Raw genomic sequence first — 25,326 nt, 5'->3', positions numbered from 1 at the left:
AATAAGACTATACACAGATCTCTCAGCAGAAACCATGGAGGCGAGAAGACAATGGGATAATATATTTAAATTATTAAAAGAGAAAAACTGCCAACCAAGAGTTCTATATCCAGCAAAACTGCCCTTCAAAAATGAGGGAGGGCAGGCCACGGTGGCTCAGCAGGCAAGAATGCTTGTCTGCTATGCCTAAGGACCCAGGTTCGATTCCCGGTGCCTGCCCATGTGAAAAAAAAAAATGAGGGAGAAATTAAAACATTTTCAGACAAAAAATCACTGAGAGATTTTGTGACCAAGAGACCAGCTCTGCAAGAAATACTAAAGGGAACACTAGAGACAGATATGAAGACAAAGAGAGAGGTGTGGAGAAGAGTGTAGAAAGAAAGACTATGAGTAAAGATAAAAAGAAGGAAAATTAGATATGACATATAAAATCCAGAAGGCAAAATAGTAGAAGAAAGTGCTACCCATGCAGTAGTAACACTGAATGTTAATGGATTAAACTCTCCAATCAAAAGACATAGTTTGGCAGAATGGATTAAAAACCAGGACCCATCTATACGCTATCTCTACTCAAAGGACATGAGGCCAAGGACACAAATGGACATTTACACATCAATGTTTATAGCAGCATTATTAACAATTACCAAGAGATGGAAACAGCCAAAATGTCCATCAACAGACAGTTGGCTAAACAAACTGTGACATTTACATAAGATGGAATATCATGAAGCTGTAAGACAGAATAAAGTTATGAAGTATGTAACAACATGAATGGACCTTAAGGACATTATGCTGAGTGTGATTAGCCAGAAACAAAAGGACAAATACTGTATGGTCTCACTGACATGAACTGACATTAGTGAATAAACTTGGAATATTTCCTTGGTAACAGAGACCATCAGGAGATAGAAATTGGGTAAGATATTGGATAACTGGAGCTGAAGGGATACAGACTGTGCAACAGGACTGGATATAAAAACTCAGAAATGGACAGCACAATATTACCTAACTGTAATACAATTATGTTAAAACACTGAATGAAGCTGCATATGAGAATGATAGAGAGAAGAGGTCTGGGGCATAAATGAAATCACAAAGAAAGATAGATGATAAAGACTGAGATGGTGTAATCTAGGAATGCCTAGAGTGTATAATGATAGTGACTAAATGTACAAATTTAAAAAATGTTTTTGCATGAGGAAGAACAAAAGAATGTCATTACTGCAGTGTGCTGAAAATAGATGGTACTTAATATCTAAAAATTTCAACTAATGTGTGAGACTAAAGCAAAAAATGTTTATTTGGTACAAATCTATACTTTGACTAGTGCATCTCCTAATACAACCTATGTAGATAGTTGATTGAACACCTTAAGTACATGGAACTTTGTATAGGATATGAGATTTTGTTGGTTTGTCCAGGTGATGCCCTGATGAATCCCAGAGTGATTTGATCAGTAAGTGGAAAAGTATTTGCAAAGTCCCCTTTGGGGAATGGTGAGAATGGGGGAAAACTCAATTTCCCCAAGTTGAATTCTTGATATTCTCACAAGCAGTGTGTACAACCAAAGTTATAGGCTGAGCCCCCAGTCTTGGGGTTTGTTCATATGAAACTTAACCCCACAGGGGATAGGTCAAGCCAACTTAAAATTAAGCCCAAGAGTCACCCCCAAGAGAACCTCTTTTGTTGCTCAGATGTGGCCTCTCTCTCCAGCCAACACAGCAAGCAGACTCACCACCCTCCCCCTGTCTATGTGGGACATGACCACCAGTGGTGTAGATCTTCCTAGTAACATGGGACAGAAATCCCAGAATGAGCTGAGATTCAGCATCAAGGGATTGAGAAAAACTCTAGAATGAGCTGAGACCCAGCATCAAGGGATTGAGAAAACCTTCTCAACCAAAAGGGGGAAGACTGAAATGAGACAAAGTGTCAATGGCTGAGAGATTTCAAACAGAGTCGAGAGGTTATCCTGGAAGTTATTCTTATGCATTAAGTAGATATCACCTTGTTATCCAAGATGTAATGGAGAGGCTGGAGGGAACTGCCTGAAAATGTAGAGCTGTGTTCCAGTAGCCATGTTTCTTGATGATGACTGTATAATGATATAGCTTTCACAATGTGACTGTGTGATTGTGAAAACCTTGTATCTGATACTGCTTTTATCTACCTTGTCAACAGATGAGAGGAACATATGGAATAAAAATAAATAATAGGGGGAACAAATGTTAAAATAGATTTAGTTTGAAATGCTAGTGATCAATGAAAGGGATCAGTAAGGGGTATGGCATGTAAAATTTTTTTTTTCTTTTCTCTGTTATATTTTTCTGTTGTCTTTTTATTTCTTTTTCTGAATTGATGCTAATGTTCCGGGAAATGATCAGGACGATGAATATGCAACTATGTGATGATATTGTGAATTGCTGAGTGTATGTGTTGGGAATGTTTGTGTTTCTTGTAATTTTTTTTAATTAATAAAAAATTAAAAAAAAAAAAGAAAACAGGGGCCTCGACTGTAAGTTTTTAAGGCAGACACACTTAGTCCAAAGCGGTAATTATTATTTCTGGATTTCGAGAGGCTGTTTTATATATATATATAAAACCTGATACTTAGAGATAAGATTGAAGCTGACAGGTTGTGGTTAAAGTAATTCAGAATACAGGAAAGTGAGAAAGACACATCTATATTTTAGAAGCATACATACTTTTTGAGATCAAAGAAAAGTTCATTTAGTTTGGAATCAAAATTTTCTGTAACACATAATCTAACTCAAACTATCTGTATAACTCATTTGAACAACTGAAACACAGGGAGCGTAGAATAAGAGATCCTTTAATGCTGTATAGCCTAATGTAATGCCTGGATACATCCTAGAGTGTATTAAGCAAATAATCAAAAAGTATTGGCCATCTCTCTCCAGCCAACACAACAAGCAAACTCATCACCCTCCCCCTGTCCAAGTGGGACATGACTCCTAGGGGTGTGGATCTTCCTGGCAATGTGCGACAAAATCCTAGAATGAGCTGGGACTCAGCATCAAGGGATTGAGAAAATCTTATCTTGACCAAAAGGGGGAAGAGCAAAATGAGACAAAATAAAATGTTAATGGCTGAGAGATTCCAGAGTCAGGAGGTAATCCTGGAGGTTATTCTTACACATTAAACAGATATAACCTTGTTAGTTAAGATGTAATGAAGAGGCTGGAGGGAACTGCCTGAAAATGTAGAGCTGTGTTCCAGTAGCCATGTTTCTTGAAATTGATTGGATGATGATATGCGGTGTCCGGGCTTGCCTAGCCCGACCGCACTGGGGTCTCATCCTCGGATGTGGTTCGGCTGGAGAGCGGCGTCAGCCGAGACCACGGGGCTCGAAGGTCTGGAGGGGCGCGAGCACAATAAACCGAGACTAAAGAATAATAGCAGTAGTTTATTGCATAGGTGGCTCGCGGGACCTAGCTGGATGGCAAGGCTTACAGGCTAGGCTCCCGACAGGTGGAAACACATGGAATATAAAGGGTTGGTGAGGGGGAGTTAACGGGGGTGGAGAAGCTTTGATGGGCAGCTGGTATGGTGTCATGTAGTATGTGGATTGGTTAGGGGGTGTGTTAAACAAAAGTGAAGTAATGTATTATAATGAGCGGTGAGGTGAGGAGTGCACATGGTCCAATGAGGAAGGGGTAAAAGGTTAGTATGATATATGCTCAGGAGTTGCTAGGCAGAGGACTAGATTGGCAGGGCCTGCAAGATTAAGAGATGTTGGGACATGTCAGGGCATGTTAAGGCAGATAAGAGGAGACAGTTACGAATATACGCAGCAATGATATAGCTTTCACCATGTGAGTCTGTGATTGTGAAAACCTTAGGTCTGATGCCCGTTTTATCTACCTTATCAACAGATGAATAAAACACACAGAATAAAAATAAATAATAGGGAGAACAAATGTTAAATTTAGAAATTGAAATGCTAGTGGATCAATGAAAGGGAGGGGTAAGGAGTACGGTATATAGGAATTTTTTTCTGTTTTCTTTTTATTTCTTTTTCTGAATTGATGCAAATGTTCTAAGATGATCATGATGATGAACATGCAATTATGTGATGATATTGTGAATTACTGATTATATATGTAGAATGGAATGATATGTTACGAATGTTTGTGTTTGTTCGCTGTTATATTTTTTTAATTAAAAAATTACTAATAAAAAAAGTATTGGCCAAAGACATGGAAACAGCCCAATGTCCATCAACAGACGAGTGACTGAACAAGTTATGGTATATACAGATGGTGGAATATTACACAGTTGTAAGAGAGAATAAAGTCATGAAGCATGTAATAACATGGATGGACCCTGAGGACATCATCATCTCTGAGTGAGATGAGCCAGAAACAAAAGGACAAGTAGTAGATGGTCTCACTGATATGAACTAACATTGAATGAACTTGGAGAATTTCAGATAGGATCAGGAGTCATCAGGAGATAGAAACAGGGTAGATATTGGGTAATAAGAGCTGAAGTGATACAAATTGTGCAAAAGGACTGACTGTAAAAATTCAGAAATGGATGGTACAATACTACCTGATTACAGCACAATAATGTAAGTACACTGAATGAAGCTGAATGTGAGAATGATGGGAGGAGGGCTGGGGGCACATATGACCCAGACAAAGATAGACAATAGAGACTGAGATGGTATAATCTAGGAATGCCTACAGTGTACAATGATAGTGACTAAATGTAGAAATTAAAAAATGTTTTTGCATGAGGAAGAACAAAGGAATGTCAATATAGCAGGGTGGTGAAAATAGATGGCCATTCATGTTTTAAAACTTCAACTTCCGTGTGAGAATAAAGCAAAATATGTTTATTTGGTACAAAATTTATATTTTGAATAGTTTATTTCCTAATATAACTTATATGGACAGGTCAATTGAACACCATTAAGTATATGGAACCTTGAATAGGGCCTGAGGTTTTGTAGGTTTGTCCAGTGTGATGCCCCAATGAATCCCAGAGTGATTTCAGCAGTAAATAAAGAAGTATTTGCAAAGTCCCTTTGGGGGAATGGTGAGAAAGGGGGAAAATTCAACTTCCCCATTTGGAGAATTCCTGATATTCTCAAAAGCAGTGGGGGCAACCAAATCAATAGGCTGAGCCCTCAATCTTGGGGTTTATTCATATGAAACTTATCCCCACAAAGGATAGGTTAAGCCTACTTAAAATGAGGCATAAGAGTCACCCCCAGAGAACCTCTTTTTGTTACTCAGATGTGGCCTATTTCTCTCTCAGCCAACATGGCAAGCAAACTCACTACCCTTCCCCGCTCTACCTGGGACATGACTCCCAGGGGTGTAAACCTCCCTGGCAATGTGGGACAGAAATCCTAGAATGAGCTGGATCTCAGTATCAACAAATTGAGAAAACCTCTCATTCAAAAGGGGGAAGAGAGAAATGAGACAAAATAAAGTGTCAGTGACTGAGAGATTTCAACAGCATCAAGAGGTTGTCCTGGAGGTTATTCTTATACATTATATAAATATCCCCTTCTTTAGTTTAAGGTGTATTAGAGAGGCTAGAGGGAAGTGACTGAAACTGTAGAGCTGTGTTCTAATAGCCATGTTTCTTGAAGATGAATGTATAATGATACAGCTTTTGCAATGTGACTGTGTGACCGTGAAAACCTCGTGTCCAATGCTCCTTTTATCTACAGTATGGACAGATGAGTAAAAAATATGGATTAAAAATAAATAAATAATATGGGAACAAATGTTAAGATAAATTGAGTAGATTGAAATACTAGTGATCAATGAAAAGGAGTAGTAAGGGGTATAGAAAAAGAGGGGGAACAAAGGTTAAAATACACTGGGTAGATGGAAATACTAATGGTCAATGAGAGGGAGGGGTAAGGGGTATGTATGTATGAGTTTTTTCTTTTTCTTTCTTTTTCGAGTGATGCAAATGTTCTAAAAAATGATCACAGTGATGAATAGTATTGTGTGATGATACTGTGAGCCACTGATTGTACACCATATATGGAATGTTTGTATGTCAAAAATATTCATGTTTGTATGTTGTTCTGGTTCATCAATTAAAAAAAAAAGTAGTGGCCAAGTCCCTTGAGGGATGGGAGAAAAAATAGGGAACTAACAAACGTTACCATCAGGAAATCCCCTGATACTATGTCAAACTTAGGGACACCCAAATCAATAGGCCATGTCCCTCATCTTGAGGCTTACTCTTGTGAAGCTTAAGTAGGCAGTGGAGAAGCTTAGCCTACCTATAGGTATGCCCAAGAGTGACCTCTGGAGGACCTCTTTTGTCGCTCACATGCGGCCTCACTGTCTCTAAGCCCAACTCTGCAAGTCAAATCATCGCCCTCCTTGCTATGTAGGACATGACATCAGGGTGAAAATCTCCCTGGTGATGTGTGGATGACTCCAAGGGATGAATCTCGTCCTGGTACCGTGGGATCAACAACTCCATCCTGAACAAAAGGGGTAAAAGAAGTATAACTAATAGAGTAGCAGTGAGAGAAAGTTCAAACAGAGTCGAGAGGCTTCTCTGGAGGATGCTCTTTTGCAAGCTTCGGTTAGACACTGCTACCTATTACAACCTGCCAAACCCCAACCAGGTCGCTCCAGACAATCCTAAAGAACACTAGTGTTCCATGAACTACTGTAACTTTCCAGAAACCTACAACCTCCAGATGGGTCCCTGGACCAGATAAGTCCTGAAACCTAGAGGGCCCAGCCTCTCCAGAACATCATATCATTCCATTTCCCTACCCCATATTAGTGACAGACCCTTCCAACATAAAAATGTTAGAATGGCCATAGCCCAAACACCCTCTAAAGAGAGGGCTAGAAAGATTAAAGGTGATCGTGGAGTCATATAGAGAAGATAGGATTTAACAAATGAATATGATTGCTGAATCATTAAAGTGATATCTCTTTTAGTATCCAAAATCTTGGAGCAGCTAGAAGTAAAAAGCCTAAAATTGTGGAATTGTAATCCATGTCAAACTCTGAAATCTGTTCTACAACTAACTGTTGTGCTGTGCTTTGAAATTTATTGCTTTTTTGTACAGACGTCATTTTTCACCAAAAAGAAAAAAAGTCTATCGTGATGACCAGCAAGTATTTATTCCTTCTAGTCTCCTATATTCTGGAGCAGCTAGAAGGAAAAATCTGAGATGATGGTATAGTAGCCCAGGCCAAACTCTGGGATCTGTCCTATAACTACTTGTTGAAAACTGCTTTGAAAACCATTGTTTTTGTCTTTGTTTTGTATATATGTTATACTATACAATAAAAAAAGTTAAAAAAAAAAAACAAGAAGAAAAATAACACAGCAGCCGTAAGTAGCCTAAAACAAAAGAGAACCTTTTCCATGTTTATAAACTGATAGAAAAAGGCAAACAGAATAAAATGAGACTGTAGAAATAGAAAAGGGAAATGGAATAATCAAAGTGTCTGTCGAGGCAGGAGCAACAGCACTGGCAGAGCAATTCTTCTTAGCTTGGTAGGCAAAGTATCATTTCCTTTGATACATAGGACTAATGCAGACAGGCTTGTGAAAGAGATTATAATCAGAGGATACTCCAACTCAATTTCTTCAGTCCTCCACATGAAGACAAAAGTAAAGTTAGTTGCTAAGAAAGTGAAAGGAGGTGACAATGGAGGATTAGAAGGGAAAGAGGATAAAAGCTTCTAATCTCTTGGAGTAGGGCTTGTTTCTTTTATTGCTTTGTTTTGTCTTTTGGAACCTCAGAGCATCAAACAGGATACAATATAAGTATTCAGCAAATAAGTAAAAATGATTAATTTTGCAAACCTAAATGCTATTTCTAAAGGAAGGAACATAAGGGATTTTCAGTAGAAAAACGGGGATTTTAAAAGATAAGGTCCTAAAGCTATATCAAGAGCCATTTTTGTTCATTTGGAATTTCTTTGCTTATTCAACAGAGACTTTTTATAAGACTCTCCAACTACCTGAAACTAGAACTTGTAAGGTTCTATCATAATGATATAAGGCTTAATAGAAGGAAACAGTGTCAAAGTTCCCTGTCCTAAATTTATAAACATTCACAGCTAAATGGCTACTATATACATTATCAGTGAGCACTTTTACAAAGAAAATGCAATTTGCACGAGCAAGACATGAAACAGAACAAGATGGGAAAAAGGAAACTTCTGCTACTTGATCTTAGGAGTACAGGAATGAACAAGCATTAACACCTAATTTGTGCTGGATACTTTACCCAATTTTTCATATAATCTTTAAAACCAACTTATTAAGTAGATCCCATTATCCCAAATTAAAATGCACTGTTCAAAGAAGTGAAAGAAATTATCCAGGACTGTAGTTAATAAAAGTGGTGGGCGAGGATGTGATCTCAGGTGTGATTATAAAGACCTAGCAACTTTACCAGACTATGTGCATGCAACCGAAACTGTTTAATATTTTAGAGATCCTCAAGGCTAAATTTTTGGTTGACTGTTACACTAAACACTTCAAAGAAAAATCTTTGTATTTTTAATATACTTATAATATACTAAACTTAATATTAAATAATATTAAATATTTATAACACCAACTAGTGTATGCTGTTTGTGCTTACCTCATGTGTATACCCTTCGACAGTTTCAACTGCTTGTACCTTGACTCTAGGCATCAGGTCTGCCAAACTTAAAAAGAAAAAAATTTTAAGTTATACAAAAATAAATTATTTTTCTATAATTAGGTAAGTCTCCCAAATGCATTGTTAAGAAAAATGACACTGCTGATTATAATTACTCCAAACTGGAAGAACTTTTACTGTTAAGAATATTTGAAAAAATTTCACATTATATATTTTACGTGTTAAGAATTCAAAATAGCTAATACCCTTGATAACAAATACAGATGAAATAGACTGCTAGATGGATTATTAAAACAATTATATCAGGTTAGAGCCAATAACTATCCCGAATAAAAAACAACTCTACAAAGCACCGTCACTACATCAAAACACAAAGGTGATTATAAAAACTAATACATGACAGAAAGTATAAAATAAACAAGCCTACTTTTGTAGTAGTGTGTCTGATTCTTATATGATTTTCAAAATTATATTCAGCTAAATTCTCTGTTTAGGCCACGAAAGGACACAGATTATAGATAAACTGAAGAAAAATAGATGTAATTCTGGACTATATTATTCTCTTATTTTATGTACTTCTAATTTTTACAAATATCATATTTTGGATAAAACCTGAGAATCACGACAATAAACAGCACTGACTTTAAATATCAATATTATGTGTAACCTATTCTACTGGTTTGGGCACACAGTGCATCTTAAATATTCCAATGGCACATCTACCACCATTTAAGTAGCCAATTTTGCTAGCTACAATAGCTAATCAGTTAAAAAAAAATTTCTAAGAACAGTAAATTTCTTCATGGTAGTGCCAAGATAACATAGGAGACGCAAGAAAGGAGAAACAAAGCCACCATCAGAAAATAGGTCGACATAAGAAATGAAACTAAGTTATAGAAAGTTCCATCTTTCAAAATCAGAGAAATACCAGCTAATTTGTCCACATATATCCATGGGCCACTCTACTGCTTCAGGGGTCTTGAGGCTCACAGCCATTCCATTTGCTGCTGCATGGGACACTGATAATTTAATTCCTCCCCATGTTCCTTTTCACTGATTCCTTCAAATAGATCAATTTTATTCCTTCCTTTTATTTCATTCTTCTCCAGGGATTGTCTTCTTATGGTATTTCACAAATAAAAGAAACATGTCTTTTCTCCTTTAAATAAAAAAATTAGGCTTCAAGATCCTTTCTCTAAATATACTCCAAAGTATTTAAAGACGAGTCTGATGACTCCCAGGGATACAAACCTCCCTGTCAACGTGTGACAGAAATCCTAGTAAGAGCTGTGACTCAGCATCAAGGGACTGAGAAAACCTTCTCATCCAAAAGGGGGAAGAGAGAAATGAGACAGAATAAAGTGCCAGCAGCTGAGAGATTTCAAACAGAGTTAAGAGGCTATCCTAGAGGTTATTCTTATGTATTATACAGATATCCCCTTTTTAGTTTATGGTATATTAGAGTGGCTAGCAGGAAGTACTTGAAAATGTAGAGGTGTATTCCAGTAGCCATGTTTCTTGAAGATGATTGTATGATATAGCTTTTGCAATGTGACTGTGTGACTGTGAAAACTTTATGTCTGATGCTCTTTTGTATCTATGGAATGGACAGATGGGTAAAAAATATGGTGAAGAAATATACAAAATAGGGGGAACAAAGGTTAAAATAAATTGAATTGACTGAAGTACTAGTGGGCAGTGAGAGGGAGGGGTATGGGGCGTAGGATGTATGAGATTTTTCTTTTCTCTTCTTTATTTCTTCTGCTGGAGAGATGCAAACGTTAAAAAAATGATCATGGTGATGAATACACAACTTATGTGTTGATATTATGAGCCACTGATTGTAAACATGTGAAGAATGTTCGTATGTTTGTTGTTCACAATAAAAAATATATATATATGAGTCTGTTCTAGTCTCCCAATGCCCCCAAATTTATATAAATGTCCTATATCTATGTTTGTAAGAGTACATAAAGAACATTTATCTTCATTTCACTAAGCAAAAACTTTCATAAAACATAAACATAAGCAATTTTCAAAACCTCCCAAATTAAGAGCTCCCAACATTTATGACAATGGAAATACTACCTTAAGTCTTCAGTTACTGACTCTTCTACCCTGGGCTTCTTTCCAAAAATGGATTCATCTGTGCCTTCAAAATCTCCATCTCTCTTGTTTTTTCCACTATTAGTTGAATCCAATTGAAATTTACTATCAATACATTTCCTGAAAAATAAACATCTAAAAATTAATTCTACAGTTTATGCTCTAACTTTAGGGATGACACAATAAAATAAACACCATTAGCAGAAAAAGTCATTTAAACAGATGAGTGCTACAAATAAAAACTGGCTGCAGCTCAAAATGCTCTAACTTAACCAGGAAAACTGAATACTACTCCTTTTGGATCTCATAATTTTTTGGAACTTTGGTTTAAAATGTTTCAAACCCCACATTAATATAACCATTAATGTAAATTTCTTAAAATTTGAAAATCAAACCACCATTAGATATTTACATGAGCACCTTCAGTAAGTATTTAATGCTTACTCTGATGGCATAATATTACTATTTGAGAGGAAGTTTATTTTTATGGCTGCAATGGCTGGCTGAAAGTAGTGACAATAAATGGTACTTGGTGAACTGCATATCCAATAAGGTATTCTACCCTCATCTTACACACACAAAAATGCCATCTGCCCAAATCCATAAGGATTTTAGATCTAATCATCAAAGGTAAAAACAACAATGCCTCCAGAAGATAAAGCAGGAAAATTATCCTTATGGTTTCATAAGCAGGACATGAAAATTACTAACCAAAAAGCAGAAGTTTAATAAGCTGAACTGCATTAAAATTAACAATTTCTGTTAATCAAAAGGTTCCATTAATAGAGAAAGAGGCAAGACAAATAGATCGAGGAGATAAATGAAACATATATAATGACCAAGGCTTACATCTAAAATACTGGTTAATTAAAAAAAATTCTAAAAATGAACAAATAGAGAAGGGATAAGAGGGTGACTGAGGCAGCAATTTGGGAGTGCAGCTGACCTGGGAAAACCTTCTGCACCACATGTGGCAGCCCTGAGTGCAGAGGCCGAGGAACTGAGAGGCAGAGGGCTGGAGCCTGGAGTGGAGCCACAGAACAGTGGAGCCCGTGGGAGAGCACAGACAGGTATACAGGACTCGGAGGTAAGCAGGCTGCATTCCTTGGGTGCACTACCCTCACCGGGGCAGCCCCATGACCAGCGACTCACCCCACACCCCACACACCTGAACCACCTCACCCACTCCAATTCCACGTGCCCCACCCCACCAGTCCCCAGTGCACGTACCTGCCCCCCATCCCCACCCAGAGTGCAGCACAACCCAACTCTCCTACACCCCTCCCAAGCACTAACCCCCTTCCTGTTCCCTGCAGGGTGTTACCAGTGCATAAATGTCACAGGCACTAACTTTCATACCTAGGATACCTCCCATCCCTCCCCCACTCCCCTGCCCATTGTGTGGCACAGCCTCACCCCACCCTCCCTGAGCTCAGCACATCCGTTTGTAGCACTCCCAGGCCCATGCATGCACACGGACCCCCAATCATGTCATTCAGCTCTGGAAACTACATGTTACAGCAGTCCTAGAACCATGCGTGCACACAGCCCTCAGCCTCACTTTTCAGCTCTAAGAGCCAACCTGCACAGCTGGGTCACATATGCCCCCAATCCATGAAGGAATAATACCATCCTGCTGCCACAGCTCTATGCATGCGCACAAAAGGCCCCATGCCATAGACCAGTGCACACCAGGGTTATGTCCCCCAGATCAGTACACCTGCACAGCTATATCCTCCCGGGCCGCTGGGCACACATGTTCACAAGCACCAGTGTAACACCCCCAATCTAGGCCCATTACCTGTCCTGAAACAAATCACCACACTGAGTGCTCCACCCCTTGCCCTGCTCCCTGCTGTACAACCATCCCACAAACACAAGGCCTTAGACTACTAAAAGAAATCAACTCCCAAAGTAAATAATCAAGATATCTACCAGCGATGAAGACAGAGAAGATCACTAAGCATATCACAATGCAGACAGATATGGCCCTGCCTAAAGACCAAATTAAAACAGCTGAGGAGATAGACACTGGAACTAATCAAAGATGTTCATACAACTGTACTTAATAAAATAAGTGGGTAGCAAAGGAGATCAAGAAACAGTACAAAAGCACAAAGACGAATTTGAAAGTATAAATAGAAAAACAGCGGAAAACACAGAGATTAAAGACTCTGTTGACCAAATAAAAAACATACTAGAGGCACACAACATCAGATCTGAAGAGACAGAAGAAAGAATAAGTGATATAGAGGACAGGATAATTGATTTCAAAGACTCAAAACAGCAAATGGCAAAAAAGATGGAAAAAAATGAATGGGAACTCAGAGAAATGATACACAAAATGAAGCGCACAAATATAAGAATCACTGGTGCCCCAGGAGAAGAGAGGAGTATTGGGCTAGGAAGAGTAGTTGAGGATATCATGGTGGAAAACTTCCCAACCCTCATAAAGGACATAAATATACAAGTCAAAGAAACCCAAAGAACTTCAAACAGAATAAATCCAAACGGGACTTCAAGGCACACACTAATCAGTCTGTCGAAAGAGAAGCAGAAAATCCTGAAAGAGGCAAGAGAGAAACAATCTACTACATAAATGGAAATTAAATAAGACAGAATTCTGACTACTCAACTAGTACCCTGGAGGCGAGAAGGCAGTGGTATGATATATTCAAGATCCTGAAAGAGACAGACTTCCAGCCAAGAATTCTATACCCAGCTAAACTGTCCTTTAAAATTGAGGGGGTGGGGTGGGCCATGGTGGCTCAGTGGCAGAGTTCTTGCCTGCCATGCTGAAGACCCGGGTTCTATTCCTGGTGCCTGCCCATGCCAAAAAACAAACAAACAAGAAAAAAAAAGTGCATACCAAACTAAACTTGAGGGGGAGATTAAAGCTTTCACAGACAAAGTAGTCCTGAAAGATGTTGTCAACAAGAGATTGGCCCTACAAGAAATACTAATAGGAGTTCTGCCAGCTGAAAAAAAAGACAGGAGAGGGAAGTCTGGAGGAGGGCACAGAATTGAAGAGTACCACTAAGGGTAATTTAAAGAAGACAAAGAGAAAGAGGGAAAAGAATATATAGATCTGACAAATAAAATAAAAAGATAAGATGGTGGAATCAAGAAACACCTTTTCAGTAATAACTTTGAATGTTAAAGGACTAAATTTACCAGTTAAAAGATACAGATTGGCAAAATGGATTAAGAAACAATCCAGCTATATGCTGCTTACAAGAGACTCATCTTAGACACAAGGATACAAATAGACTGAAAGTGAAAGGCTAGAAAAAGATTTTCCACACAAGTTGTAACCAAAAGAAAGCAGGAGTAGCTACACTAACATCGGACAAAATAGACTTTACATGTAATGATACCATAAGAGACAAAGAGGACACTACTTAAAGGCTCAATTCACCAAGAAGATATAACAATGATAAATGTTTATGCTCCCAATCAGGAGCTCCAAAGAACATGAAACAGACATTGGCAAAACTGAAGGGAGCAATAGAAGTTTCAACAATAACAGTAGGAGACTTCAACACACCATTCTCCTCTATAGATAGAACAACCAGACAGAAGATCAATAAGGAAATAGAGAAGATAAATAACTTGATAAACAAATTAGACCTAATAGAAATACATAGGTCATTATACCCCAAAGCACAAGATTATACACTCTTCTCCACTGCTAGTGTAATATTCTCCAGGATAGATCATATGTTGGGGCACAAAACAGTTCTTTATACATTTTAAAATACTGAAATTATTCAAAGCCTTTCTCTGATCACAATGGGATGAAGCTGGATCTCAATAATCACCAAAGAATGAGAACATTCACAAATATATGGAGATTAGATAACACATTGTTAAACAATCAGTGGGTCCAAGATGAAATTGCTAGAGAAATCAGCAGCCATCAGGTGATGAATGAAAATGAGACAACTTATCAGAACTTAAGGAATTCGGCAAAGGTTGTGCTGAGAAGGAAATTTATTGACTTAAATGCCTATATTAAAAAACAAGAAAGAGCAAAAATCGAGGCCTTGACAGCAAACCTGGAGGAACTTGAGAAAGAACAGTAAACTACTCCCAAAGCAAATAGAAGAGAAATAACAAAGATCAAAGCAGAGATAAATGAATGGCAGAACAAAAGCACAGTAGAAAGAATCAATAAAACCAAAAGTTGGTTCTTTGAGAAGATCAATAAAATTGATAGGCCACTAACAAGACTGACAAAGAAAAAAAGAGAGAGGATGCAAATAAACAAAATAAAAAATGAGAAGGGGTGCGTTACCAGAGACCCTAAAGAAATAAAAGAAGTCATAAGAGGATACTATGAATGACTATACGCCAACAAACTAGACAACTTAGATGAAATGGACAAATTCCTGGAGACGCACAAACAAGCTACACTGACTCAGGAAGAAATAGAAGATCTCAACAAACCAATCACAAGTAAAGAGATTCAATCAGTCATCAAAAGTCTTCCAACAAAGAAAAGCCCAGGACCAGATGGCTTCACAGGGGAATTTTAGCAAACATTCCAGAAAGAACTAACAACAATTCTGTTCAAATTTTTCCAAAAAATTGAGGAAAAAAGGAATTCTAATTCATTTTATGAAGCTACTATCATTTTAATATCAAAACCAGGTAAAGATGCTATAAGAAAGGAAAACTACATACCAATCTCCCTAATGAACATAGATGCAAAAATTCTCAATAAAATATTAGCAAATTGAATCCAATGTCACATTAAAAGAATAATACACCATGACAAAGTGGAATATATACCAGGAATGCAAGTATAGCTCAACACAAGAAAATCAATTAATGTAATACAGCACATTAGGAAATCAAAAGGGAAAGGTCACATGATCATCTTGATTGATGCTGAAAAAGGATTCGACAAAATTCAGCATCCTTTTCTGATAAAAAATTCCAAAAGACAGGAATCATAGGTAACTACCTCAATATGATAAAAGGAATATATGAAAAACCGACAACCAGTATCATACTCAATGGAGAGAACTTAAAAGCCTTCCCCTAAGATCAGGTAGAAGACAAGGATGCCCACTGTCACCACTAGTATTCAACACTGTGCTAGAAGTCCTAGCTAGAGCAATCAGGCAGGACAAAGAAATAAAAGGCATCCAACTTGAAAAGGAAGAAGTAAAACTCTCATTATTTGCAGATGATATGATACAATACTTGGAAGATCCAGAGAAATCTAAAGCAAAGTTACATGAGGTAATAAATTCAGCAAGGTGGCAGGATATAAAATTAATGTGCACAAATCAGTAACATTCCTATACACAAGTAATGAGCTAGCTGAGGAGTCAGTTAAGGAAAAAATCCCCATTCAAAATAGCAACTAAAAGAATCAAGTACTTAGGAATGAGCTTAACTAGGGACATAAAGGACTACATAACATTGGTTAAAGAAATCAAAGACCTAAATAGGTGGAAAGCCATACCCTGCTCAGGGACAGGAAGGTTAAATATAGTTAAGATGTCAATTCTACCCAAAATGATCTACAGATTCAAGGGAGTACCAATCAAAATTCCAATAACCTACATTGAAGACTTGGAAAAGCTACTTACCAAGTTCATCTGGAAGGGAAAGAAACCCCGAATAGCTAAAAGCATCCTCAGAAAGAAGAATGAAGTGGGAGGATTAACATTTCTGGACTTTAAAACTTATTATAAAGTCACACTGGTCAAAACAGCATGGTATATGCAAAGACAGAAGTACTGACCAATGGAATTGAATCGAGAGTGCAGAAACAGACTGTCAAATTTATGGTCAACTGATTTTTGACAAGGCTCCCAACTCTACTAAATAGGGACAAAATAGTGTTGTCAATAAATGGGCATGGGAGAACTGGATATCAATGGCCAAAAGAACAAAAGAGAACCCTTACCTTAACCTTCTGTACAAAAATGGATTCGAAGCAGATCAAATACCTAAATATAAGTACTAGGACCATAAAGCTCCTAGAAGAAAACGCAGGAAAACATCTTCAAGACCTAGTAATAGGAGGTAGCTTCCTAAATATACCCAAAGCACAAAAAACAAAAGAAAAAACAGATAAATGGGAACTCCTCAAAATCAAATGCTTTGGGGCCTCAAGAGACTTGGTCAAAAAGGTGAAGAGGTAGCCAATTCAATGGGAGAAAATATTTGGAAATCACACATCAGACAAAAGTTTGATATCCTGTATACATAAAAAAAATCATACAACTCAATAACAAAAGAACAAACAACCAAATTATAAAATGAGCTAAAGATATGAATAGGCATTTTTCTGAAGAGTAAATACAGATGGCTCAAAAGCCAATGAAGAGATGTTCATTTTCATTGGCTATAAGGGAAATTTACATCAAGACTACAATGAGATACCACTCACACTTATAAGAATGGCTGCTATTAAACAACAGGAAATGACAAATGTTGAAGAGGATGTGAAGAAATTGGGACACTATGCACTGCTGGTGGGAATGTATAATGGTGCAGCCACAAGAGGAGAGTTTGGCAGTTTCTTAGGAAACTAAATATTGAGCTACGCTACTTGGATATACCAGAAGAGCTGAAAGCAGTGACACAGACATCTGTACACCGATGTTCATAGCAGCATTATTCACAATTGCCAAAAGAAGGGAACAATTCAAACGCTCACCAAGAGATGAATGGATTAACAAAATCTGGTATATACATACAATGTAATATTATGCAGCAGTAAGATGAAGTGTCATCCTGAAGCACATGACATGAGAGATGAACCTTGAGGACACAAGGTTGAGTGAAATAAGCCAGACACAAAAGAAAGATACTGTATGACTCCACTTTTATGACCATGGTAAAGGGAAAATCGGAGGCATATAACAGAATATGGGAGACTTAGAGATACACAGAAGTTAGAGATACGTGAATAGTTAACTAATGAGGCTGAACGGGAATGTAAGGGGATAGAAGTGAAGCCAGTTCTCTAGGGGATCTATAATTCTATATTGAAGATGAACATGATTGAAAGAGGCTGTCCAGACCTATGTGTTTCACTGATTAACACTACAACTATAAATAATCTCTTGCAAGAATTACTTCAAAGGTATGATTCGTGTACAAAGAGTGTTTAAGTCCAGGGTATAGGGAGAAAACTGCTATTGCATGCTATGGGCTATGTTTAACAGGAAAACATCAGCAGTACAACAGTAATAGCAGGGGCATAACATGGGGGGAGGGACAAAAGTTAAGGTGAGGTTTAGATTTCCTATTTGGTGAGGGTGTGTTTATTGATTACCTTTCTCTTGGGAACAATGAAATTATCTAAAACTGAGACTGTTGATGGACTATAGACATTATACCTGACACCTAATGAATGCAGGTGGCTGAAGGACGCACCAACTGAATGAGAAGTAGATTGGCGAACGATTGTGGAATGATTATGTATACATATGATCAAATATTGTACTGCTACAAAAAGGAACGAAGTCATGAGACATGCAACAATGTGAATGAACCTGTGGAACATCTGGAAATGAAAGAACCAGTATTCTATGGTCTCTTTTAGAAAATGCTTACTAGAAAACAGGGGCCTAGATTGTAAACTCTCACAGCAGACACACTGAGTGCAGAGTGGTAATTATTGCTTCTGGATTTTGAGAGGATGTTTATGTATCTATACCCTGGTATTCAGAGATAAGAACAAAGCCAAACAGGTCAGGATTAAGGTAATTCAGAGCACAAGGATAAGGAAGACAATGTCTATATTTTAGAACCACACCTATTCTTTGAGACCAAAAGAAGAAAGGATTATTTTGTCTGGAACCTAAATTTTCTAAGCACATAATCTAACGCAATCTGTCTGGATAGTTCATTTGAACAACTGAAATACAAGGAGCCCAGAATAAGAATGAGGGTCTTTAATCCTGTATAGCTTAATGTAATGCCTGGATACATCCTAGAATATATTAAGCAGATAATTAGAAAGTATTGGCAAAGTTCTTTGAGGGATGGAAGAGAAAATACAGAACTATTAAACTTTACCATCAGGACTTCCCCTGATACTGTGTCAAACATTAAGGCCACCCAAATCAATAGGTCAAGCCCTTGATCTTGAGGCTTACTCTTCTAAAGCTTACGTAGGTTGCAGAGAAACGAAGCCTACCTATAGGTATGACCAAAGACCTCTTTTGTGGCTCAGATGTGACCTCACTCTCTCTAAGCCCAATTCTGTGAGTGAAATCATTGCCCTCCCCCCTATGTGGGGCATGACATCCAGGGTGAAAGTCTCCCTGGTGGTGTAAGAGATGACTCCCAAGGGTTGAGCCCAGCTCTGGCACCGTGGGATCAACAATGCCATCTTGATCAAAAGACGGAAAAGTATAACTAAAAAAGTATCAGTGGCTGAGAGAGTTCAAATAGAGTGGAGAAGCTACTCTAGAGGTCACTCTCAGGCAAGGTTCAGTTAGACGCCGCAACCTACAATAGCTTGCCAAACCCCAACTAAAACCATTCCAGCCAATCCTAAAAAACACCTAGGGCAATGCATAAGATTATACAAAGGTTCTATGCACTAGGGTAAGTTTCCAGATGGGTCACTGGACCAATCTGGACGGCCCAACTTCTCCAGAACATCAGCAATTTCTATCTCCCTATCCCATATTAGTGATAGACCCTTTCAAAATGAAAAAGTTAGAATGTCCATAACTCAAACACCCCTCAAGAGAGGAATAGAAAGATCAAAGGTAATGGTGGAGTTATACAGAGAAGGTAAGGTTTAACAAATATGATTGCTGAATCATTAAATTGGTATTTCTTTAGTTTCCAGTAGCTAGAGCAGCTAGAAGTAAAAACCTAAAATTGTAGAATTGTAACCCATACCAAACTCTGAAATCTGTTCTACAACTAACTGTTGTGCTGTACTTTGAAATGTATTGCTTTTTTGTATATACGTAATTCTCAAAAAAAAAAAAGTCAAATGTGATGACAAAAAACATTTATCCCTTTTAGCCTCCTATATTCTGAAACAGCTAGGAGAAAAAATCTGAGATGATGGTATGGTAATGGGATCTGTCCTGTAACTACTTGTTGAAAAGTGCTTTGAAAACTTATCTTTTTCTTTCTTTGCTTTTTATATATTTTATATTATACAATAAAAAAAGTAAAAAAAAAAAAAAGAGAGAGAGAGAGGGAAATGAATATACAGATTTGAAAACTAAAAACTAAAGGGTAAGATGGTGTATTAAATAACTGCTTTTACAGTAACAACTTAGAAATGTTAGTGCACTAAACTCACCAATTAAACGATACAGATTTTTGGAACGATTGCAGGGAAGTACCTGAAACTGCTGAGCTGTGTTCCAGTAGCCTTGATTCTTGAAGACCACTGTATAAAGATATAGTTTTTACAATGTGACTATGTGATTGTGAAAATCTTGTGTATGATGCTTCTTTTGTTCAGGGCATGGACAGATGAGTTAAAAAAAAATGGATAAATAAACAATAGAGGAGAGAGAGGGTAAAATAAATTTCTTAGATGGAAATACTAGTGGTCAATTAGAGGGTATGGTAAGGTGTAGAGGTGTATGAGTTTTCATTTTATTTCTTTTTCTGGAGTGATGCAAATGTCCTAAAAAATTATCATGGTGATGAACACACAACTGTGATGATATTGTGAGCCACTGATAACACCATGTATGGAATATATGCATGTGAAGACTTCTCAATAAAAATATTTTTTAAAAAGATACAGCCTGACAGAACATATTAAAAAATTTAATCTGTCTATATGCTGTTTATAAGAGATGCATCTTAGACCCAAGGACACAAATCATTTGAAAGTGAAAGGATAGAACAAGATGTTCTATGCAAGCTGTAACCAAAAGAAAGCAGTGGTTATACTAAAATCAGACAATACAGACTTTAAATGTAAAGACATCATAACAGACAAAGAAGAACACTACACATTAAAGAAAGGGACGATTCACCAAGAGGAAATAACAATCATAAATCTTTATGGAGCTCCAAAGTACTCATGAGGCAAACACTGGCAAAACTGAAGGGAGCTACAGAGATTTCAATAATAATAGTGGGAGACTTCAATATGTCACTCTCTACTATAGATAGAACAACCTGTCAGAGGATCAGTAAGGACATACAGAACCTAAACTATGTGATAAATGCATTAGACCTAAAAGACACACATATATATACAGATCATTACACCCCAAAATACCAGGATATTAGTATTCATGGAACATTCTCCAGGATAGATCATATGCTATGACACAAAATGAGTCTTTATAAATTTGATAAGACTGAAATTATCCAAAGCACTTTCTCTGACCACGATAGAATGAAGCTGGGAATTAAAAGCCACCAAGAACTAGAGATTTCACAAATATAAGGAGATTAAACAGCATACTCGTAAATAGTCAGTGGGTCAAAGAAGAAATTGCTAGGGAAATCGGTAAATATCTGGAGACAAATGATAATGAGAATACAACATATCAGAACTTATGGGATGTGGCAAAGGCCATGGTGAGAGGAAAATTTATTGGCCAAAATGCCTGTATTAAAAAACAAGAATGAACAAAAACTGAGGACTTACCTGCTTACCTCGAGAATTTAGAGACAGAACAGGAAATTAATCCCAGTAACAGCAAATAAAAGAAGAGAAATAATAAAGATGAGAGCAGAAATAAACAAACTGGAAAACAATAAAACAGCATCAGAAAAAAAAGTTGGTTGATAAAATTAGTAAAATTAATGGACCCCTAGTAGATTAAAAAAGAAAAAAAAAGAGAAAAGCAAATAAAATAAGAAATGAGACGGGGTCCTTACCTGGATGCCGAAAAAATTTAAAAAATAATAAGACAATACTATAAATATACCAACAAACTACAGAAGATAGATAGAATGGACAAACTTCTGGAAACACATGAACAACCTATAATGTCTTGAGAAGAAATACATGACCTCAACAAATCAATTACAAATAAAGAGTTTAATCAGGCATCAAAAATCTTCACACAGGGCATGGTGGGTCAGCAGAACAGGTTCAATTCCCAGTGTCTGGCCATGAAAAAAAAAAAGTACAAAAAATCTTTCCACAAAGAAAAACCCAGGAGACAGCTTCACTGGGGAATTTTATCAAACATTCCAAAAAGAACTAACACCAATCCTGCTCAAACTTGCCCAAAAAATTGAGGGAAAAGGACTGCTATGCAACTCATTTTATAAAGTTAACATCACTCTTAATACCAAAACCAGATAAAGATGCTACAAGAAAGGAAAACTACAGACCAATCTCCCTAATGAACACAGAGGCAAAAATTCTCAAAATGCTAGCAAATCAAATCAAATCAAATAATACATTGAAACAATTACATATCATGACCAAGTAGGGTTTATACCAAGAACACAAAGGTGGTTCAATACAAGAAAATCAATCAACATAATAAAGCACATCAAACGAAAGGAAAAACCACATGATCATATTGATTGATGCTGAAAAATTCGACAATATTGAGCTTCCTTTCCTGATAAAAACATTTCAAAAGGTAGGAATTGAAGGAAATGTCCTCAATATCATAAAAGGCATATATGAAAAACCCATAGCCAGCATCATACTTAATGGTGAGACTGAAGGCATTCCACCTAAGATTGGGAACAAAACAAAGAAAACCACTGTCACCACTATTATTCAACATCTTACTAGAAATCCTAGCTGTAATGATTAGACAGGAAAAAGAAATAAAAGGCACCCAAATAGGAAAGGAAGAAGTAAAAGTTTCATTATTTGCAGATGACATAATCTTGTTGTTCTAGTTTGCTAGCTGCTGGAATGCAATATACCAGAAACGGAATGGCTTTTAAAAGGGAGAATTTAATGAGTTGCAAGTTTACAGTTCTAAGGCCGAGAAAATGTTCCAATTAAAACAAGTCTAAAGAAATGTCCAATCAAAGGTATCTAGGGAAAGATACCTTGGTTCAAGAAGGCCGATGAAGTTCAGGGTTTCTCTCTCAAGTGAGAAGGCACATGGTGAACACAGGGCTTCTCTCTCAGCTGGAAGGGCACATGGTGAACACGGCGTCATCTGCTAGCTTTCTCTCCTGGCTTCCTATTTCATGAAGCTCCCCGGGAGGTGTCTTCCTTCTTCATCTCCAAAGGTCGCTGGCTGGTGGACTCTCTGCTTTGTAGTGTTGCTCTCTCTGAATCTCTCATTCTCCAAAATGTTTCCTCTTTTATAGGACTTCAGAAACTAATCAAGACCCACTCAAATGGGTGGAGACATGTCATTCCCTAATCCAGTTTAACAACCATTCTTAACTAAATCACATCAACCAGGGAGATGATCTCATTACAGTTTCAAACATACAGTATTGAATACAGATTATTCTACCTTTATGAACTGGGATTTATATTAAAACATGGCTTTTCTTAGGGGGCATACTTCCTTTCAAACCAGCACACTTGTACTTAGAAAACCCAGAAAAATCTATGACAAAGCTACTTCAGCTAATAAATTCAGCAAAGTAGCAGAATTTAAGATTAATGATCAAAAATCAGTACTGTTTCTATACACAAACAATGACGTATCTGAGGAAACAATTAAGGAAAAAATTCCATTCAAAATACTGACCAAAAGAATCAGGTATCTAGGAATAATCCTAACCAAGAATGTCAAGGACTTATATACAGAAAACTACAAAACCTTGCTTAAAGACATTTAAAATGACCTAAATAGATGGAAAGAGATTCCTTGCTCACAGATAGGAAAGTTGAATGTAGTCAAGATGTCAATTCAAGATTCAATGCAGGACTTCCGGAGAAGATGGCGGCTTAGTAAGACGCGCGGGTCTTAGTTCCTCCTCCAGAAAAGCAACTAAAGAAACAGAAACAATACGAAACAGCTCCCGGAGCCACGACAGAGACCAAAAAGACAGCGTACCCCATTCTGGAACAGCTGAACGGGCAGGGAGAATCCGCTGCGGTGAGATACCCGAGGGGCGCGTGTTTTCCCGGCCGGGGCGGCTGGCGACTGGGGTCCCCTCCACGCACGTGGCTCCCCGGTCTGACTGGGAACGTTACATAGCGGGGCCCTCCCGCCACGCTTGGCGTCTCGGGCCAGCTGGGCAATTTGGACCGGCACTCCCCCAAGCCGTGGTGGCCGGCGACCCCCCCTCCACATGCGGTTTCCCGGGCTGACTGTGAGATTCGGATTGGCAAGTTAAAGGAGCCACAGCATCTTTTACTGGTGGGCCCCGCAGACAGACGAGCGCCACGAGCGCCACCTACTGGGCAGGAAAAGAAAAACAGAGCCTAGAGATTTCACAGAAAAACCTTTCAACCAGCCGGGTCCCACACCCAGGAAAATCTGATCAAATGCCCAGACACCAGCAGAAAATAATGGATGACGCTCAGAAAATTGAAAATATGGCCCAGTCCAAGGAACAAACCAATAGTTCAAATGAGATACAGGAGCTGAGACATCTAATGCTGAATATACGATCAGAAATGGAAAAACTCTTCAAAAACCAAATCAATAAATTGAGGGAGGGCATGAAGAAGACATGGGCTGAACAAAAAGAAGAAATAGAAAATCTGAAAAAACAAATCACAGAACTTATGGGAGTGAAGGACAAAGAAGAAAAAATGGAAAAAACAATGGATACCTACAATGGTAGATCTAAAGAGACAGAAGCTACAATTAGTGAACTGGAGGATGGAACATCTGAATTCCAAAAAGAAACAGAAACTATAGGGAAAAGAATGAAAAAACTTGAGCAGGGGATCAGGGAACTGAATGACAATATGAAGTGCACAAATATACGTGTTGTGGGTGTCCCAGAAGGAGAAGAGAAGGGAAAAGGAGGAGAAAAACTAATGGAAGAAATCATCACTGGAAATTTCCCAACTCTTATGAAAGACCTAAATTTACAGATCCAAGAAGTGCAGCGCACCCCAAAGAGAATAGACTCAGATAGGCGTTCTCCAAGACACTTACTAGTTAGAATGTCAGAGGTCAAAGAGAAAGAGAGGATCTTGAAAGCAGCAAGAGAAAAACAATTTGTCACATACAAGGGAAACCCAATAAGACTGTGTGTAGATTTCTCAGCAGAAACCATGGAAGCTAAAAGACAGTGGGATGATATATTTAAATTACTAAAAGAGAAAAACTGCCAACCAAGACTTCTATATCCAGCAAAATTGTCCTTCAAAAATGAAGAAGAAATTAAAACATTTATAGACAAAAAGTCACTGAGAGAATTTGTGACCAAGAGACCAGCTCTGCAAGAAATACTAAAGGGAGCACTAGAGTCAGATACGAAAAGACAGAAGAGAGAGGTATGGAATAAAGTGTAGAAAGAAGGAAAATCAGATATGATATATATAATACAAAAGCCAAAATGGTAGAGGAAAATATTATCCAAACAGTAATAACACTAAAAGGTAATGGACTGAATTTCCCAATCAAAAGACATAGAATGGCAGAATGGATTACGACCCAGCAATACCACTGCTAGGTATCTACTCAAAGGACTTAAGGGCAAAGACACAGACGGACATTTGCACA

The 25,326-nt window shown here is 37.7% G+C and overlaps 1 protein-coding gene across 27 annotated transcripts in view; it reads right to left on the bottom strand.

Annotated features, from left to right (window-relative positions):
- The window catches only part of LOC143648794 (uncharacterized), a 130,031-nt gene extending 104,770 nt beyond the window's left edge, over positions 1-25,261 (bottom strand). For 18 of the 27 annotated variants that reach the window (XM_077119276.1, XM_077119293.1, XM_077119275.1 and 15 more), the window contains exons 1-2: positions 10,727-25,256; positions 8,618-8,684 (exon numbers count right to left, since the gene is read on the bottom strand). The gene's annotated coding sequence lies outside the window, so the exon portion shown is untranslated. Of the gene's footprint in view, positions 1-6,274; positions 6,482-8,617; positions 8,685-9,566; positions 9,798-10,726 lie in introns of all 27 variants that reach the window. The other 9 variants (XM_077119298.1, XM_077119300.1, XM_077119299.1 and 6 more) reach the window with 7 other exon arrangements.
- Between the last annotated feature and the right edge of the window lie 65 nt (positions 25,262-25,326).

The sequence above is a fragment of the Tamandua tetradactyla genome, chromosome 10, assembly GCF_023851605.1.
Source record: "Tamandua tetradactyla isolate mTamTet1 chromosome 10, mTamTet1.pri, whole genome shotgun sequence".
NCBI lineage: Eukaryota > Metazoa > Chordata > Mammalia > Pilosa > Myrmecophagidae > Tamandua > Tamandua tetradactyla.
The sequence above is the reverse complement of the archived record's forward strand: the minus strand, read 5'-3'. Positions and strand labels throughout refer to the sequence as shown.